At 34.5% G+C, this 19346-nt stretch overlaps 1 protein-coding gene and 1 non-coding gene across 16 annotated transcripts in view; both read right to left on the bottom strand.

Moving 5' to 3' along the window:
- Window positions 1-19346, bottom strand: part of SNTG2 (syntrophin gamma 2) — a 484887-nt gene that overhangs the window by 319293 nt on the left and 146248 nt on the right. The gene's annotated exons all lie outside the window — the stretch shown is intronic.
- On the bottom strand, window positions 4531-4721 carry LOC143678611 (U2 spliceosomal RNA). The gene has a single exon (XR_013173390.1). It is a non-coding gene; the product is annotated as a U2 spliceosomal RNA (small nuclear RNA).

Raw genomic sequence — 19346 nt, 5'->3', positions numbered from 1 at the left:
GTACTTTTCATAAATACAATTTTTACATAAAGCGCAGATTTTGATTTACAAGGATCTTGCTGTAGTAAATACCATCTCAATTTTGTGCCACTGGTTCAGCAGTTAGATAGCATAGTAAAAAGCATTTGTTTCAAAGGGGCAAATGCTTTGTCAAGGTAACGTAAGGGAACACTACTTGTGCCTTTAGAAAGTTATTGTAAGCACAAGAGTTTGATTTTTCAAGCAAATAACATGGCAAAAGAGAAACTTAAGCTGAAACCTTTGCAATTTTATACAGCTTACCAATACCACTTAAACCAGTAAGCCAAAATGGCTTGCACAGCAGTTCAGAAAAAGGAGAAATACATGCCTGCTGCACTGCTGTCATCTTATCTTTTTCTTTGTCCTTAAGTGTTTGAATTTGCCTCCATCCCTTGTTTGTAGGGGCATTTCCTTTCTCATGTTATGCTTCCCAAGGCTATAGTCATCAGATTCCTGCAACTATTGTCATAATTGTCACTGGAGTACTCGACTGTCTCTACTATACGAAAAAGTACATGGAAGTCCATTATATCGAGGCATAAACAAAATTGTCAGTACCACTGCTGATACCACAATGATCATGAAGGTGAGCAAGCCAGTCTACACTCCACTCCACTTCAGTGGTTTGGAAGTCCTTGCCCAGTTGTTTTTGTCTCATTAGACATGAAGAAATGGAGAAAGGCTGAAAGTTAAGATATAAATGTTGGTTCTTCATGTTTCCTTCTTATTGTTAGGTTATTAGCTTTCTTTTTCTTGTGGCTCCATTCTTTCCTTCTTTCACTCTTCTCAAGCTTTTAACTTCCTTTCCCTTATCAAACTAAGAGTAGTCCTTCTTATACTCATCTCACTTCTGCTGTCAAGGGCTAATGGTTGGTGCCAGAACAGGAAACCCACTCTGCAGTAGCATCTTACCTTGGCCTGCCTAGGGAACCCAACCCACATTTTTTTCTAATAAGGAAGAACTTTTTCTGCAACTTCTAAATTTCTGTGATAACCAATCTCAGATTGGCAGCTAAAATCGAGATGCTGCCAAATATCTTTTCTATTTTCCTAAGATTGGTTACCCAATTCAATTTCTTCTTCATTTTCAATGCTTTGCTCTTCAAAGTCCTTATCTGAATGAACAATCCAGAATATGTGCTTTTCTTTCTGCAGAATCCCTAATCTCAACCATCTGTACCCAGACTGTCCAGTTTCCCTCCTCTGCCGTCTTGTTTTATATACAAGAAGAATACATGCCAAGAGTCTCTCGCCTCTAGAAATTTCTACTAAAACTTCCCAACCGTTTCCTTCTACAACTAAACTATTTTATTTATTAATTTGATAGACTCCAGAAAATTCTTTGTCTATCTCTGACTATACCGTCAATAAAAAGATGAATACAACAAGGAAGAAAAAGTTTTGAAATATTGATTCATCTTATATGAATATGTAAAAAACTCTCACATGTATAATAGTAATTTTAAATAGTTCATCATGCCTGGCAGTTTGCCATTTCCACTAGTTAGATATCTAGGTGATGAAGTGATCTTTAATTTGAGGACTTCTATGAATAAGAAACCAGTGAATTCAGTTTTAAAGGCAGAATAGGAATTATCAGGGAGGGACAAAGACAAGGAAAAGGAAGGTTAGAGTTTCAATGAATTAAAACATATTTTAACATAGTAAACATTTAATATGTTAGCTAATGGAATGCAATTCAATAATGATCTAAAATCAATCATCCGTCCCTTCATTGTGCCATCTGTGACAGATGATGCTATCTGAGCCACCCAAATTTCTACACAAGTGTGTTAAAAGATTAATTAGAAATGAAAGCCATTGTAGATAATTAAACACAATTCAAAATTGTGATTTTATTCTAATCACTTCCTTCTATTAAAAAACTAGCTTACTTCAAATTAACAGTGTGTAAGAGGTAATTATTTTGCAGTAATATAAATATATCATTTACTAAAGGTTTGCTGTGTGTCAAACATTGGACAGATCCATTAGAGACACTTCCTCCAATTCTCATAGTAACACTACAGAGAAAGTTCAGAGACTGAAATTCAGGGGTATGAATAATAGAATAAAAATGGTAATAAAGAGAGGAAGTAGGGAGATCGGCTTCAACCTTATTCCTACTTGACTCCTCAGCCTGTGAGCAATTAAATGGCATAACTGAATAAGTCTTCTTGAGACATTACTTGGAAATACAGTAGTTAACTTCCTTAATGCTAAACTTTTGATCTTTCCCACTCAGAAACAAAAACAAAATTAAAAACAAGATAAAAAAGAAACAAAAACCTGCTTATCCCATGGTCTTCCCCAATTTACTAAAAGGCAAGGACATTAGTCTGGTAACTCAATCCAAGAAATACAGATTTCATCCTTAATCTACCTCTTTCACAATCCACATTCGGATGGCTCTACCTTTAATATATGTGCAGAACCCAAATATTCCATACTGCCTCTATAATTGCTACTCCAGTCCCAAGCCACATTTATTCCTTTTATTAGCCCCATAACTGACCTCCATGTTCCCACCACTGTCCAAATTCAGTTTTTTCCTAATGTAGCAGCCAGCATGACCCTGTTAAACCACAGCTCCAAACACAAGCTGCTAAGAATTTTTCAGCTCTCCAAAGACAAAGACAAAACTTTTATAATACCCTACAAAGCCCAAATGATCCTAGCCCTCCACTAACTCTCTAACTCTGAGTTCACCTTCTAATTGTTTCCCCCTGGTTTTCTCTGCTTAGCCATATTGGTGTGCTTCTTGTGCCTTCAACATTTCAAGCCTAACTCATGATATTTCCATTTGCTCTTTTCTTTCCCTTTCCTTAGAATTCTAAATGAACATCATCTTCTTTAGGCCTTTGCTAAAATATCACCACTGCAGCAAGGCCTTCCCTAATGAGCCAATTTAAAATGACAACTCCACCCCTATGCTCAGCTCTCCTGAGCCCTGTTTCTCTGTTTTATTTTTTTTCCCAAGAGCCTGTCAACATTCATCTTTCTCATGCAAACACAATGCAAGTTCCTTGACAGAAGGGTATTTATTTATTTTGCTCAATACTATATTCCAAGTTCCTAGAGCAGAACCTGGCAAGTAAGAGATGCAGAATAAATATTTTCTAATGAATGAAACAAAGGATATTGTTTTTTCTATACACTGAGAAGACAGAAATTTAGCATTATAGTTTCAAAGTTATATTGTGGGCATGAACTTGGGTAGCAAGGGGAGATCTGCTCCAAAAATTATTAAATCCCATTACACATTTCTGGAGTACTGAAGGATGGACAGATCAATGAACCACAACAGAGTCCAGAAAGAGTCTCAAATAAGAGGATTTACTTTTATTATCAGAGAATAAACAGACAGTTCAAAAGAAGACCTTTAAACTATTTCCTAAGATTTCAAAGACTATAAATTTTGTTCTAATATGTACATCTTATTTCAAAAATAAATTCCAGAGAGATCAAAGATTGTAGGAATGTAGAGAAGCAAAATTAAAATTAGTGAAACAAATATTAATATGTGTATGTTCTTTGTGTGTGATCATGAACACAATGGGTTGTCAACTTAAAAGAAAGTATTGAGAGAAAGAGTCATGGAATTCACTATATAAATACATGATATTTTTATCACAAAAATATGTGCATATAGCAGACACTAGGCTAATATAAATAAAGAAAAATTAGCAACCTATTAAAAATGAGCAAAGGACATAGAAATAATTCCACAAAGAAGGAATAACAAATGAACAATAAACGTAACTAGTAGCCAAAAGACTCACAGTTAGGACAACAATGGTACATGAGTTTTAACTATTAGACAGATATTTTAAAAAGGTTAACAATATCTAGAATTGATGAGGACATGTAGAGTTAGGTGCTCTCATAGTGTTGATAGAAGTGGATATTAATGCAAATTTTCTGGAAAACAGTATAGAAATAGATGTCGACACTTAATAATGTGACATTTCAACTTTCAGAAATTCATCCTAAGTATGTGATCAGACAAATGTACTATGAGTTATGTTCAAGGTTGTTCATTTTGTCCTATTCACCATTAAAGTTCATTAAAATGTGTTGTGCTCCTGAGCAGTTCCTAAAAATATTGAGTTCTATGTTAACTGACAAAGAAAGATGGTGTCTAAAAATATAATTACTTTGAAAAACAGGAGTTATCACAATCTTAAAAATGTGAGTGTATAAATATAAGCATATATATAAAAATATACGGAGAAAATTTAGAAAATGGGATTTTAAAATTAGAAAACAGGATTTCACCATTTTTCACATTTTTATGTAGTCATCTATATAAAACTGAATGCATCACTTACGGATTTAAGTTATTTCATTTTCATTAAGTCCTGATATTTACTGCTAAAGTTGATTTCTTCAAATGATCTAAAGTGACATATCACAATCTCTTACTAATTTTAAAAGATCATAAATAATAAATTTAGATATTTTCGATCTTTTTTTTTTTTTTTTTTTTTTTTAAATGGTTTCCCCCAAAAGGGATGCACCGTTCCTGGAAATACTGCAATACCAGGTCGATGCACGGAGTGGACGGGGCAAGCCCCTATTCCATCTCCCTGCTCCAAAAATCACCTTAATACTTTGTCCTTGGATAGAGGACGTATCACATATTAAACTGATAAGAATAGATACTACACTTGATCTTAGCCAAAAGGCCGAGAAGCGATTTTTTTAGATCTTTTAAATTTATCTATGCACCTGAGAACTCCTTTATCATACATTAAAGCACTTGTTAGAAGACTAGTGCACTGAAGCTTTCTAAATTTCAAAAAAAAGTTGAAGTCAATTCTAAAACAGAACCTATTTGATAAAAAGTACCATATACCCTTATATTCACCAAATATTTATTTACATTCCATTATTCAGACAGTGAGATAAAATGTATACAAGCAGTTATAATTCACTTTCCCTTGTTTATTCAGAAATAAATATATTTCATTCACTGAATTGCTGAAGTAAATTAATTAAAGTGAGAAACTTTTTAAAAAGAGTTATGAAAGCATAAAGAGGATGGAGAAATTCTATCTACATAACTTGCTAAACTTTAAAAAATGAGGAAGAGGAAGAAAGGTAGATCTAAATTTAGACCTTTTTTAGCAATATACATTTAAGGCAGCTATAAGTAGTACTTTGATGCAAAAATTCTGAAGTTTTAATACTGAATCTTTATTCTGGTTAACTAAATCTGCTGTTATTAAAGATTATATCAAATATTCCCTGAAAAGCTTTGTAGGCATTCTGTATCTTTATTGTGCAATTAATTTTTAATGTCTGTACATCGATCAATTACATTTAACCAATTACTTTTACAATATGTAGAAAAATAAATAGTGTGAGTGATAAAAGAAAGTATCAAACAACATCAAGATGAATTCCACTTCTGAGGCCTGATGGCTATCCACATTTGGGTAATCTATCTTACTTTTCTGAACCATAATTTTCTAATCTGTCAATTAAATAAATATGATTTCACCTGGATGATAAAATGAGTAAATTAGATGGTATTTGTGAAAGTTCCTAACAGAGAACTTATCATAAAAAAAGAAGTAGTTCAAGGTAATTGGGTGATTTTTTTGGTAGGTTATCTTTTTCGGCATATTTACACATCAGTAAATTTAAACCATTTTTGTTACAAGAAAAATAAATGTTTTCAGTCCAGCCACATAGCACACAAACTGAATGAATCAAGCACCAGTAGGTAGTCCATTAGCAATCGTAATTTATAGAGGAAAAATCCACATTCTTAATTTTAGAAAGAATTAAACCAAAACAATTCAAATGAGAAGAAAAACAACTAACAATCAGCCAGCATCCCTATAAACAAATTTTTGAAACAACCTCTTGCCCCTGAGGATTAAGTAAAAGTAGAAAGCCAATTTGCCAATGTGTTCATCTTATACCAGTAGGAACTCAAAAAAAAAAAAGCTTTTCATTGGAAAAATGGATAATTTTCTCCTCACAAAGAGAAGAGTTTTAAGTTTAAAGGCATAAAATGAAATCCCCATGAAAGCTAGAGCTTCCATTGAGAATCACTAGTGAGTTATACCACAGTTTGGTTCATTAAAATAGCTATAAATAATTTAGGAACTCTCAACTTATGATCATATTCTATTCCAAGAAACTAGAAGTGCTTAGGTAATGGTGGGTCTTCAATGAACACGTAATGATTTTAAAACATACACATATAAATTAAATCTATTTAGTTATATTAAAAGTCTCATCTAATCTATATTCTTAGTTAAATAACCTTTGGTAAGTTATGACTTCCTTGAGTATCAGTTTCAGAACTCATATAATGAGAAAATTGAATCTCTTCAGTCCAATCTGCATATTAATACATGATTGCACGATTATTTTATATCTTTTTATTTAAAATGTCATTATCTGATTCTTGCCCAGCATGGTAATAAGACGATACATTGAATAAAGTCACATACATGCACTGATTCAAAAACTTCCAAGTGTCATATAAGTGTAAACAAATACATTCTTAAAAACCTTTACTTCTCTTAGGATATTATAGCCTAATGCAGAGTTTTTTTTTAATGCAGTACCTATTATAATAGTTACTTTTAAAATGTTCTGCTGTATCTGTATTTGTGATAATTTCACCTAAGCTGCTTTAAGTTTTAGACTGGAGCATCAAATAAATAATAAGCCTTGGCATCTGATGTAGAATAAGCCTTAACTTTTTTAGGGATGTTCACAGACTAAATGAAATTAATTATGACATGGCTTATCTATTTCTGAAGAACTGAAATGACCATTACTTGACATTACTTTTATAAAATCTCTCAAATTTTAGATGAATTCCCCCAACAGTATAAAGATCACTGTTTATTCTGTCTGTATTGAGATTGCCCACTTAACAATTTTGCTCCTTTCCTTTAAGTTCCCCAGAACTATGTTTCTTTTAACAGATCTAAGTTACTACATTCAGTCCTAATGTAAAACACTTACAGTATAAAGAATGTCAGGGCAAAAAACGTGTCATCAAAGCTAACATGATCATAGTGATTTAAAGTATATCATGTGCTACTTTGACATGTGTTCTGTTATCAGGGACTCCTGATCCTAAAGGAGGCAGATATTCACACTGTATTTGGTAGACTAGGGACATAGAGGCTTAGAGACTTAAAGCTCTACTGCTGGTCCACAGGGGAGCCTGATCGCAAACCCAGATTCCCAAATCCTTTCTCCCATCTTTCCACTAGCCTTCATAGCATCATCATGACTAAACATCAGTAACGCACTGACTGTTGGATCATATGTGGATAGTTCTCCTTTTGAACCCACATAGCAATAATGAGAGTCAATCAGGTGGGGATTTTTCTAACACTATCCAGTCAAAGTAAGTTTCACAAGCCATAATGGAGTTGAAGAAAAGTAATTTAATATTTCACAGATACCAAATTGATGACTTAAATGAAACTGGTAAAAAAATTATAGAATAAGAGCCATTTAAAGCCTCTGGAAATGGTCCAAAGAGAGAACAGCAAATGAAGAAACATCTATTAAAGTAAGTACATGACCTCTGCGGCTTTATAGTCAGGAAGCGGTAGTCCTCCAATTTTGTTCTTCCTCTTTAGGATATCTTTAGGTATTCTGGGTCTCTTTTCCTTCCACATAAATTTGAAAACTAGTTTTTCCATGTCTTTAAAGCGAGATGTTAGAATTTTGATTGGTATTGCATTGCATCTGCAGAATTGACATCTTAATGACATTCAACCTTCCTATCCAGGAGCATGGACTTTCTTTCCATCTATTTAGGTCACTTTTTGTTTCTTTTAGCAGTGGTTTGTACTTTTCTATGTAGAAGTCATTGACATCCCTGGTTAGGCTTCTTAAACTTTACACATAAACCACAGGCAGTGAAATATATAACAGATAAATGAGAACTCCTTAAGATTAAAATTTTCTGTGGCTCAAACCTGTGGCTTTGACAAACAGGTGACAAGTAGATACCTGATAATTTTGGTCATTATTTTGAATGGAATTTTTTCCATAACTGTCTCCTCAGGTAAGTCATTACTTGTGTATAGAAACATTAGTTATTTCTGCACATTAATCTCGATTCTTGCCACTTTGCCAAATTTCTTCATCAGCTCAAATAGTGTTGGCACAGACTTCTCAGGTTTTTCCAAATATAATAGCATGTCATCTGCAAATAATGAAAGTTTTATTTCTTCCTTTCCTATTTGGATACCTTTATTTCTTTCTCCTGTCTAATCACTCCAGCTAGGACATGTAGTACAATGTTGAATAACAGTAATTGCAATGGGCATTCTTGTCTCATTCCTGAACTTAGAGGGAATGCTTTCAGTCCCTCATCATTAAGTATGATACTGGCCATGTATTTTTCATATATGCCTTCTACGATATTGAGAAAGTTTCCTTTGACTCCTACATTTTGAAGTGTTTTGTTTTTTTTTAATGAGAAAGGGTGCTGAATTTTGTTGAATGATTTTTCAGCATCAATTGATATGATCACATGATTTTTCCCTTTCAATTTGTTAATGTGCTGTATTATGTAGATTGATTTTCTTGTGTTGAACCACCCTTCCAATCCTAGCATAAATTCCACTTGGTTGTGATGCATAAGTCTTTGACTGTGTCACTGGATTCAATTTGCTAGTACTTTCTTGAGAATTTTTGCACTAATGTTCGTTAGGGAGATGTGTCTGTAGTTTCTCTATCTTGTAGCATCTTTATCCAGTTTTGGTCAAAACAGCATCATACTGGCACAAAGATAAAAGTGTTGACCAACGGACTCGAATTGAGAGTGCAGAGATACACCACCAAATCTATGGACATCTGATCTTTGATAAGGCCCCCAAATCCACAGAACAGTACAGAATAGTCTTTTCAATGAATGAGCATGGGAGAATTAGATGTTAACAGCTAAAAGAATGAAAGAGGACCCCTACCTTACACCCTATACAAAAAGTAATTCAAAATGGATTAAAGACTTAAATGTAAGAGCCAGTACTATAAAACTTCTTGAAGGAAATGAAGGAAAACATCCTTAACATCTAGTAATAGGAGGTAGCTTCTAAACTTTACACCTAAAGCACAAGCAGCAAAAGAAAAAATAGATCAAAAACTGTGCTTCAAAGGACTTTGTCAAAAAGGTAAAGAGGCAGTCAACTGAATGGGGGAAAATATTTTGAAACCACTACAGGAATAAGTCTTGATATCCTATATATATATAAAGAAATTATATAGTGGAACAAAAAAGAATAAACAATCCAGTTATAAACCAGGCAGAAGATATGAACACTTTTCTGAAGAGCAAATACTAAAGGCTAAAAAGAATTTGAAGAGATGCTCATTTTCATTAGCTATAAGGGAAATGCGAATCAAGATTAAAATGTGATATCATCCCACACCTATAAGAATGGCTGCTATTAAACGAACAGAAAATTACAAATGTTGGAGAGGATGTGGAGAAATTGGAACACTTATTCACTGTTGATAGGAATGTATAATGGTGCAACCACTGTGGAAAACTGTTTGGCAATTTCCCCAAAAAACTAAATACTGAGTTGTCCTATGACCCAGCAATACCAATACTTTGGTATACACCCAGAAGTGCTGAAAGCAGTGACACAAACAGACATTTGTATACCAATGTTCATAGTAGCACTATTCAGTTGTCAAAAGATGGAAACAACCCAAGTGCCCATCAACAGATGAGTGGATTAACAAAATATGGTATATACATGCAATGGAACATTATGCAGCAGTAAGACGAATCTCGAAGCATATGACAATGTCGGTTAACCTTGAGGACACAATGTCAAATGAAATAAGTCAGACACAAAAGTGCAGTTACTGTATGATTTCATTATTACGACTCAGGTAAAGGTAATTTCAGAGGTTACACTGTAGAATATAGCAGGCCTAGAGGTACACAGCAGCTAGAGATGGGGAGAAGGCTACCCAATGAGGTTGAACTTAAATGCAAGGGAATGGCTAGAAGTGATTTAACTAATTAGTGGATTTATAAGTAACATTGCCATATAGAAGGTACATATGATTGAAAGGAGCTGTATAGTGGCATATACCCCACTGATTAATCTATAATTATAAATAAGTTCTTGCATTAATTATTTTAATGGTTTGATACTGGAAAAAGAGTAAATAGTAGAGGAGTATGGGGGAAAACTAAAATTGCATGCTATGACCAACAGTTAACAGGAAGATATGAACAGTACCACAGCACTACCAGAGAAAAATAACAGGCGAGTAGGGATAAGTGATAAGGGGTAGTTTTGATTTAATATGCAGTGAGGTTCTGTCTCATGGTTCTTTTACTCTATCGCCCAACGAAATTGTCTAAAATTGAGAATGCTGCTGGTTGCACAACCAAGTAAGGAAACTGTAAGACATGGTTTGTTTATTTTGAACATCATCCATGATGCCCAAGAGATAAAAGGAACCAAACGCTAAGAAGCAGAATAGCAAACTGTGATACATTTATATAATGGAATACAGTGCAGCTACAAAAAGGAAGGACTTCAAGAGGCACACCACAAACTGAATAAACACTGGGGACAGTGGTGTGTTGTGCAAAATAAGCCAAGTAACAAAAGAAAAACTGCTAAGGTTTCTTTCAGAGAATACATATAAGAAAATCGGAGCCTAAATTGCAAGCCCTTATAGCAGCCATAGATTCTGAGACACTGAGCTATATGTGTATTAACTGGTATTTCCATGGAATTTTGAGTAACTCTGTGACACCTCAGACCCAGAAGTGGAGTGCAGCAGCCCTGAAGTTAGCATAACTATAAACAGTAAGAGTTAAGTTAACCAAAGAAAGAGAACAGACCTCAGTTAGAGATAAAAACGAAACCAGCCTAGATGGGACTAAGGTAAATCAGAATTCAGGGTAAGAGATGACAGTGTATATACTCTAGACCTTCACCTATTACATGAGAGCAAAGGCAGGCATGCTTATTATATCTAGAATCTGAATTTTCTGTGATATATAGTCTAAATCAATTTGTCTGGCTAGCTCATTTAAACAAGTAATAAACGTCTTGGAGTTCAGAAAAGCAAGGAAGACTTGTAATTCTGTAGAACTTAATGTAATACCTGGATACATCTCAGAGTATGGTGGGTTGATAATTAAAGGGTATAAAGTTCCTTGAAGGTTCGAGGAAGAAAAATATAGAACTATTAAACTATCCCATCTGGGAAACCCCGGGTACCCTGTCAAACACTTGGGAACTGGGGGTTCCCAAGAAAGCAGGTGAAGCCCTTGAGTTTGATGCTTGCCCTTAGGAAACTTATTTCTGTAGTGGAGAAGCTAAGACAACCTATTATGAGGCCTAAGAGTTGCTTCCAGGAAGTCTCTTTTGTTGCTCAGATGTGGCAATCATTAACTTCCCCTCTACAAGGGACATGACATTCAGGGGTGAAAGTCTCCCTGAAAACAAAGGGTGTGACCCCTGGGGATGTGTCTTGCCTTGACACCATGGGATCAATAGCACCTTCCTGACCAAAAGGGGGAAAAGAAGAGCAATAAAATAAGGCATCGGAGGCTGAAAGGGATCAAATAGAATCGAGAGGCTATTCTGGAGGCTGCTCTTATGCAAGCCTCAGTTTGATAGTGTTAATTACCATGGTTTACATGATGTCAACCAACATCACTCCTGTTAATACTTAAAAACATGTAGGGCTTGAGCTAAGACTCTATAAAACTTTCATACACTAAAATTACTTTCCTAGAACCTATAATTTCCAGAAGGTTCCTAGGCCAGATAAATCTTGAAACCAATAGGGACCAGCCTCTTCAAGATTATCAACTAATTACTTTCTCCTATCCTTTAGAGTTGGCATGCCTTAGCTACATGAAAAAGTCAGAATGGGCATTGCCTAAAGATCCCTATATTAGGAGAAGGATCAAAAGAGAAAGAGGAGTGATAATAAAGAAAACAGTATTCAACAAATGAGTATGACTGAAGAATCACTAAATTGATAGTTCTAGCCTCCAGTGTTTTAGAGCAGTTAGAAGGAATAATCTGAAATAGTGGAATGGAAACCCATTACAACTTTGAAATCTGTTTTTTAGCCACTTTTTGAAGAGTACTTTGAAAATTATTGCTTTTTAATTCTTTTCTTAATACTTATCTTTTACAATGAAAAAATATTTTAAAATATATGAAAATTAAGGAACAAAGTCAAGTGTCTTTGTTATTTGTACCAAGACCATGGCATGTCTTCCTTCCAGCCTCCCAGCTTACAAAGGTAGATCACTTCACTCCAGACTTTTGTAGTAAAAAATAGAGGACTCCCTCTTTGCCCAGCACTGAGTCAGAGAGCTTTCTTCCCAAGGGGAGCAGGATTTTAGCATTTCTCATGCTTCTCCCAGCCCCATGTTGTTAAGGTTAAGTCCTGGGAATGCCGTCAAGAGGTCAGGTCTCCCTTCTTCCTCCAAGCCCAAATTCACATGAAGGACACTCTATCTTGGGTATATATACTGGGAATACCATAGCCCACACTGTCCTTACCCACCTCATGAGGTGCTTGTTCATACCAAAAAAGATAAGCCTGGATGACTTCAGGCTTCTCCTCTCCCTTACTAAGTGCTCAGCTCCTAGACTAGTGGATGTCAATTAGAAAGAAGCTTGCTGTTATTCTTTCCATAGTCCCAAAACTCTGCTTAGAGACACTCTGAGTCCCCAAAAACATAGTGCCTAATTTTACCCAAAAAGGGACTGGCTTTATTTGCAACAGAGTTTGGAAAAGTTCAAGCCTAAGTGCACTCAAAAATAGCAGGCTTTCTGGTGGAGGCAATTGGGAAAACATTCACATAATCAGTGAAGACACAGACCAGACAATAGGCCAACCTCAGGAACTTTTCCTTCGAAAAAGTCAATATTTGATTAGAACTGTTTGTGGAGCAATTTCTGCTCTAGGAAGTGTTGATAAGGAGACAGTAATCATCAAGCAATTAGTGGAGCTTAACAAGAGGTAAGGTCAAGGAAAGAAAGAAAGAGAGCCCTACTGTCATCCAGGATGACTATGAGCATAACCAAACCTGTGCCTGCCTGAGGAACAAAATTAGAGGTTTAGCACTGTGGGATTAGGGAGAGAAATGGAGTTTAATTTAAAAAATCCAGCCAGTCAATAATCAAATTTAAAAGTATATAATAATAACCAGCTCCAGAATGAGGGAAAGGCAGTGTCCAGAGTTGCCACAATTTATTTTTTTAAATGTTCAGTTTCCACCAAAACATTTTCAGGCAAGAAAAAACAAATAGGAAAATCCTTATCCCAAAAGTAGGCAATATAAATTGCCTGTGAGAGCAACAGATATTGGATTTAACAGGAAATGACTTCATATCAGTCATAAAAATGCTCAAAGATCTAAAGGAAACTATAATTAAAGAACTAAAGGAATATATGATGAAAACATTGCATCAAGTAGTGTATATCGATTGACAGAAATGATAAAAAAGAACCAAATAGAAAAATTCTAGAAATGAAAATTACAGTAACTGAAATTTTAAAATTTAATAGAGGGGCTTGATAGTAGATCTGAACTGGTAGAAGAAAGAATTAGAGAACTTGAAGATTGAGTGAAAGAGTTTATACAAACAGAAAAGAAAAATATGAAGAAAAATAAGCAGAGCCTCAGGGAAAAGTGGAGCACCATTAAGAACACTATTATATGTGTAATAGGAATACAGGAAGATTAGGAGAGAGAAAGGAGAATAAAACATATTTGAAGAAATAATGGTTAAAACCCCTCAAGTTTATTGAAAAACACTAACCTACAAATCCAGGAAGCTCTATGGATTCCAAGTAGGAGAAACTCAAAGATATCCAAAAACAAATACCTCATAACAAAAATGTTGACTTTGAAAGACAAGAAGAAATTTTGAAAACAGCCACAGAAAAAGGATATGTTATTTAAACAAAAAGCACCTCAATAAGATTAACAGCTTACTTCTCGGGTGCCCTTTGTTTCTTTAAAATTTTAATCTGTGGTCACTTGCTTTCAGCTTAAATAACTTTCTTCAGTCTTTCTTGTAAGGCAGCACTTCCAGCAATGACTTCTCTGTTTTTGTTTATCTGGGAATGCCATTATTTCACCTTCATTTTTGAAAAATAGTTCATTCTATGAGCATGTTAACTATGTTATCCCACTACCTCCTGGCCTCCTTCCTTCTCCCGAGAAGTCAGCTCTGGGTAGTTACATGAGCAAATTTCCATTGCTTACAAGGGCTCTCTGGTCTTATTGGATTAAAGCCTATTCTTATTCAGTTTGGCCTCATATTGGATCCTTGAAGATACCATTTACAAATGAGTTCACAGACAGAGAGAATGGGGCTTAGGATTTCACCATGTCTTTGTGGGGTGTCAACAATAACATTAGCAATAATAGCATTAACAATAATCTATTATATATATAATAAAAATAATCCCAAAAGGTGGTTGGGAGAGAGCTATATAGATGTTCTGATTCATTGCATCACTGGAATTAATCTGAATTTGATTCTGATAAGTTAAGATGTACATGGTAAATGTAGAGCAACCACTAAAAAGAAAAATCTTCAAAAATATAGTGAAAATACATTAAAGAAATTAACATATCACATTAGAAAATACTCACTTAATTCCAAAAAATTCAGTAAAGAAGTAACAAAAAAAAAAAAGGATGATCAAAAAAGGTGAGTCGGGCGGGCCGCGGTGGCTCAGCGGGCAAAGTGCTTGCCTGCTATGCCGGAGGACCTCGGTTCGATTCCCGGCCCCAGCCCATGTAACAAAAAAAACGGAGAAACAGAATACAAGAAAATGTTTAAAAATGTTTCCCTTTCTTCCTTCCTTCCTTCCTTCTATCCTTCCTTCCTTCTCTCTGTCTTTCCTTTAAAAAAAAAAAAAAAAAGGTGAGTCACAGAGAAAACAAAAGAAAAATTGTAGATATAAAATAATATACATCAATAATATTAAGTGTGAATGGATTAAACAATCCAATCAAAAGACAGAGATCATTAGAATGGATAACAAAAATATAATTCAAGTACATATGCTGTCTACCAGAGTATCATTTTAGATTCAAGGCTACAAATAGGTTGAAAATGAAAGGATGGCAAAGATTAATCATGAAAAGAGTAAAGACAAGAAAGCTGGAGCACTAATAATATTAAAACAAGCAAAAAAATGTAACTAGAGATAATGGGGGGCATTTTACAATAATAAAAGGGTCAATCCAGTAGGAAGATATAACAATTATAAAAATATCTGTGCCTAATTTAAAAAGGCCCAAAATACATGAAACAGAAGTTGACAGAATTGAAGGAAGAAACAAACAATTCCATAATAAAGACTGGAAACGTCAACACTTCACTTTCACTAATAAATGAATAACTAGTTAGAAGATCAGCAAAGAAACAGAGACTTGACCAACACTACAAACCAACTACATCTAAGATATCTGTAGGAAACTCCATCTAAAAACAATAAAACAAACATTCTTCTCAAGTGCACATGAAATGTTCTCTAGGAGACAACTCATGATAGGATGAAAAACAAACTTTAATACATTTAAATGGATAAAAACAATACAAAGTATGCTCTCTGACCAAAACATAATGATCTAGAGATTAGTATTAGGAAAAACAAAATGGGGAAATTCACAAAATTTGTGGAAATTAAACATGCACTCCTAAATAACCATGAGTCTAAAAAAGGAATAAAGAAGGAAATCAGTAAATACTTCAAGATGAATGAAAATGTAGGACACAACATATCAAAACTTATTGAACTCAAAGCACTGCTTAGAGGGAAACTTACAACTATACAGCCTATTTACAGAAAGAAAAAATAATCTCAAATCACTAACTTAACTTTTCACTTTGAGGCACTGGAAAAAAAAGAGAAAATTGGATCTAAAGCAAGAAGGAAGGAAATAATAAAGAAAAGAGCAGAAGTTAATGAAATAGAGACTAGAAAGGCAATGGAGAAATATCATTGAAACCAAAAACTTATTCCCTGAAATGAACAAAAATTGACAAAACAATGGCTTGCCTGACCAAGAATACACAAGAGAAGACTCAAATTATTAGAGTCAGAAATGAAAGAAGGGCCATTACTATGAACCTTACTGAAATAAAAAGTGTTATAAGAAACTACTATGAATAATTCATATTATGCTGCCAAATTAGATAATTTGGATAAAATGGAAAAATTCCGAGAAAAATGCAAACTGCACAAATTGAGTAAAGAAAAAATAGATTATCTGAATAAAACTAAGCAAATGAAGAGACTTACTTAGTATAAAAAACACTTCCTGCAAAGATAAGCCCAAGGTCAGACTGCCGTATTACTTAATTCTCCCAAGTATTTAAAGAAGAATTATTATTAATTCTTCACAAACTCTTCTCCAGAGAGTGGAACACTTCCAAATTCACTGTCTGAGGCCAATACTACCATGATACCAAAACAGCTAAAAGCATCAAACTAAAAATCAGTATCTCTTATGAATATGGATGCAAATATTCTAAAAAATATATGCTAAAAAATCAAATGCAGCAACACATGAACAAAATTATACACCATGAGGAGTGGGATTTATTGTGGCATGCAAAGTCAGTTTAACATTCAATAATCAATTAATGTAATATGTCATAACAACAGAACAAAAACAAAAATTATAAGATCATCTCAATTAAAACAGAAAGAGCATTTGACAAAATCCAAAACAGTTTCATGACAGAAACACTCAGAAAACGATTCAGAGAAAAAAATGTTCTCAACTCGATGAAAAGCATCCATGAAAAGCATCCATGAAAAAACCAGTCAATATTCCTAATGGTGAAAGACTGGATTTTTTGCTCTAAAAATCAAGAAAAAACACATGATATCCACCCACAACAGTGCTATTTAACATCGCACTTGAGGTTCTAGCCTGGACAAGCAGGCAAGAAAAAATAAAGCATCCAGATTTGAAAGGATGATGCAAAATTACCATTATTTGTGGATGACATGATCTTGCATACAGCAAAACCTAAGGAATCTACTAAAAAAATTAGAACAGATAGATGAGCTGAGCAATTCTGCAGGATACATGAAAAGTGCATAAAAATGAGTAGCATTTCTATACAGTTGCACCAATTTGCCAAAAAATAAAATTAAGAAAACAATTCTATTTAAAATAGCATTAAAAAGTATAAGATATTTAGGAATAACCTTGACAGCTTAAATGTAAAACATACACTCTGAAAGCTACAAGACTGTTGAAATAATATAAAGAAGACCTAAATAAATGGAAATCACCCTTATTCACGAATGAGAAGATCTAATATTGTTAACATGGCAGAACTCCTCAAACTGATCCAAGACTCAATGCAATCCCTAACAGAATCCAAGCTGGCTTCTTTTAGAAATCAACAACCTGATCTTAAAATTCATATAGAAGGAAGTGTAAGCAATCCAGAATGTGCAAAACAGTCTTGAAAAAGAAGGTCAAAGCAGGAGGACTCACACTGTTTTATTTCAAAACTTCTACAATGCAACAGTAATGAAGACAACTGCACAAGGATATGCAGATAGATCAATGGAAAAGAGTTGAGAAACCAAAAATAAACTCATAAATCATTGGTCATCTGATTTCAACAAAGGTGCCAAGAGCATTCAATGGGGAAAGACTATAGTTTTTTCAGCAAATGTCGCTGGGACAAATGAACAGCCATATGAAAAATAATGAAACTGGACCCTCACATCATATAATAAAACTAACTCAAAACGGACTGTTCTAGTTTATAAGCTGCCAAAAGTGATATACCAGAAATGTAATGGCTTCCATAAAGGAAAATTTAATGTTAAAAGTTTACAGTTGTATGGAAGTGAATGTATCCTAATTAAGGCACAAACAAGAGGTTACCTTCACTTAACGAAGGCCGATTGGTCTGGAACACCTCTGTCACCTGAGCAGTCACATGGCTGGCATCAGCCAGTCCCTTTCTCCTGGGCTCCATTGCTTTCAGGCTCTGTCCATGCGGCTTTGCTTCTCCAGGGCTGGCTTTTATCTTCTGGCTTCCCTTGGCTTTCTCCAGGTTCTAGTTTGCTTATGTCTACTGGCCTCTAAGCATCTCCAAACCTCTGTGTCTCTCTTCTCCACATGTCCACTTTTGTGTCAACTCCACTGTGAAATTTTTGTCAGCTCTACGGCTTCTGGCATTCCTGTCATTTCTAACTCTTTCCGAAATGTTTCCTCTTTTAAAGGATTCCAGTAATCTAATCAAGAACCACCTGGAATTGAAAGAGTCACTTCTCCATCTAACCAAAGGTTAAAATCCACAATTGGATGTGCCACACTCCATGGAGATAATCTAATCAAATGATTCCAACCTACAGTATTGAATCAGGATTAAAAGAAATTGGATGCCCTGAAAAGAGTGAATAAGGATTAAAATATGGCTTTTCTGGGGCACATAATATTTTCAAACTGGCACATGGACCAAAGACTTAAATGTGAGAGCTGAAACTATGAAACTTGTAGAAAAAAATATAGGGGTAAATCTTCATGACTTTGGATTTGGCCAAGGATGATTATATATGACGTCAAAAACACTAGAAACAACAGCAAAAACACATAAATTGTTCTTTATCAAAATTAAAAACTTTTGGGCCACATAAACATCACTCAGAAAGTGAATAGACAACCTGCACAACAGGAGAAAACATTCATAAATCATAAGACACATTAATAGCTTAATAATAAAAGGCAGATAACTCTATTAAACATAAATAGAGGATCTAAACAGATGTTTCTCCAAGGAAGACATACAAAGGCTCAATAAACACATGAAAACATGCATGAAATCTTTAGTCATCAGGTGAATATAAATTAAAACCATGGTGAGATATCACTTCACACACACTAGAACAGCTAGTGAAAAATCAGATAAAAAGAGGCATTATGGAGAAATGGAAACCCTCACACACTACCACTGGAGTATGAAGTAGCACAGCTGCTCTAGAAAATGGCCTGACAGTTCATCAAGAGATTAAGCAAGAGACACCATATGAACCAGCAATTCCACTCGAAGGTACACATTCAAGAGAAATGAAACATAGGTCCACAGAAAAAGCTTGTAAACCAGTGTTTTTACGACTAAAAAGGAATGAAGTACTGATGAACTGAAAAAACATTATGGTAATCGAAAGAAGCCAGATATAAAAGATCACATATTTATTTTATTCCATCCATATGAAAGTGAAGAATAGAAAAATCTATAGAAAAAAAATAGATTAGTGAGGCAGAGAGAGTTGGGGGAGGT

The sequence above is a fragment of the Tamandua tetradactyla genome, chromosome 3, assembly GCF_023851605.1.
Source record: "Tamandua tetradactyla isolate mTamTet1 chromosome 3, mTamTet1.pri, whole genome shotgun sequence".
In the NCBI taxonomy this organism is placed as follows: Eukaryota; Metazoa; Chordata; class Mammalia; order Pilosa; family Myrmecophagidae; genus Tamandua; species Tamandua tetradactyla.
This window is presented reverse-complemented; position numbering and strand designations above follow the sequence as displayed.